The sequence below is a fragment of the Sander lucioperca genome, chromosome 5 (assembly GCF_008315115.2).
Source record: "Sander lucioperca isolate FBNREF2018 chromosome 5, SLUC_FBN_1.2, whole genome shotgun sequence".
NCBI classification, from domain to species: Eukaryota; Metazoa; Chordata; class Actinopteri; order Perciformes; family Percidae; genus Sander; species Sander lucioperca.
In genome coordinates, this window is record NC_050177.1 from 5,573,264 (window position 1) to 5,575,556 (window position 2,293).

A 2,293-nucleotide genomic window follows, 5' to 3' on the forward strand; every position below is an offset into this window, starting at 1 on the left:
ACTGTGTCTCTACATACTACTCTCTACTCGTCTCTCTACATACTCTACGTGTCTCTACATACTCTCTACTCGTCTCTCTTCATACTACTCTCTACTGTTGTCTCTCTACATACTACTCTCTACTGTTGTCTCTACATACTACTCTCTACTGTTGTCTCTACATACTACTCTCTACTGTTGTCTCTACATACTACTCTCTACTCGTCTCTCTACATACTACTCTCTACTGCTGTCTCTTTACATACTACTCTCTACTGTTGTCTCTCTAAATACTACTACTTTTTTACTTAGTTTTAGAGGTTTTGTAGAATGACAGTTTTAAAAACACACCACAACACCAGAGACCAGAGAGTTTGTTTGTTTTACTTCCCATTCAAATAAAAAATGTCTTTTTCAGTCTCAGGGTTCTCACATTCATCACAGGCTGAATTAGTGCCAACGATGCATTTTTTAATGTAGTGTCTGATGTGTCCCAGGGTGGAGCCCGTCTACGGTTTCCCTCCATTAAAATGTGATGAGAGATTTCGGGGTCCCCAGCCAGCCCCCCCTACTCATGTGAAACCTGCAGCGCTGCTCTCCAACAGGCCGAGAAACTTCTCATTCAAAAGACAGAGAGAGGAAGTTGGAACGTAAAAAACGTAGAGAAATCAACAAAACATCGAAAAAAGCAACAAAATATTTAAAAAAGCAGCCAAAATGTCAAAAAAACAACAAAAACGAAGGAAATAAGACAAAAAACGTTTTTAAAAAAAATGAACAAAAACGTAAGAAATGAGAGGAAAAACTCTCTGTTTCCTTTTCTCTTCAAACGGGACATGAACCCCGGTCTCCTGGGTGGAAGTCCTGAACATGAACCTCACACACACACACACACACACACACACACACACACACACACACACACACACACACACACACACACACACACACACACACACACACAGAGACACAGAGAGACACAGAGAGACACACAAACACACACACACACACACAGACAGACACACACACACACACACACACACACACACAGAGAGACACAGAGAGACACACAAACACACACACACACACACACACGGACACACACACACACACACACACACACACACACACACACACGGACACACACCCACACACTTCACATTTGCCTGAAGTTGGTCTTCTTTTGCAGGAGTTTCTTTGCGACACAAAGTAATCTTTAAACTGATGTTTTCATAATAATTTATTTAAAGTAAAAATAAACATAAAACATACAGAACATAGAATTAGATTTTTAATACCATTTAGAAATAAATTCAATACCAACTTCATACCCATACTGGAAGAAGTATGTAGGATGTAATGGGATATCAGAAAGGATTGTTTAGGCTATAAAAAGACTTATTCACCAGGTACAAACACACTTTGTGACTAAACAATAAAGGAGATATTTAATCTAATGAAAGGACGGTAGAAATGTAAGACTTTCTAAAGAAATATAAGACTTCTTTTACATTACATAACATGTCTTTTATCCAAAGCAACATCCAGTGAACTGCTTTCGACCTTGAAGGTACAAACTCCGGACAGAAAGAAGTAAGATGTGTAAAAAGGTAAAGTCAGAAGAGATGTGTTTTCAGCCTGCGGCAGAAGACGTCAAGGCTTTTGGCCGTCCTGATGTCAATAGGGCCTTGTTTTTCAAATGTTATATTGAAGACATTTATTTGTTAGACTGCTAGATACCAACAATGTTTCAATATGCCGCTGCTTTTTGCCTGATACGCTTCCTGACAGCGATATGCAAATCTCTCGCTGAAGTTGAACAATTTAAGTGCGAGGGCGTAACTTTGGGTTCAACATTGGTGGGAGGGTGTGGGGGGGGGTGAGATCTCCAACTATCTCGGGACATTGAGAGGCGCCAAATGTCAGAAAAGGTGAGATAGACTTTGGAAAAAAAACCTCCAGAAAGGCGACGAAAACTTGTCCAAATACTCCTTGAAAAAAGAGACAAAAACCTTGGAAAAAAACTTGAAAAAAGCAGCAAAAACCCATGACTATGTATAAACACGGAGAATAATTAAGTAGCTACATGCTAACAACAGTAGCTACATCCTAACAACAGTAGCTACATGCTAACAACAGTAGCTACATCCTAACAACAGTAGCTACATGCTAACAACAGTAGCTACATCCAATGCTAACAACAGTAGCTACATGCTAACAACAGTAGCTACATCCTAACAACAGTAGCTACATGCTAACAACAGTAGCTACATCCAATGCTAACAACAGTAGCTACATGCTAACAACAGTAGCT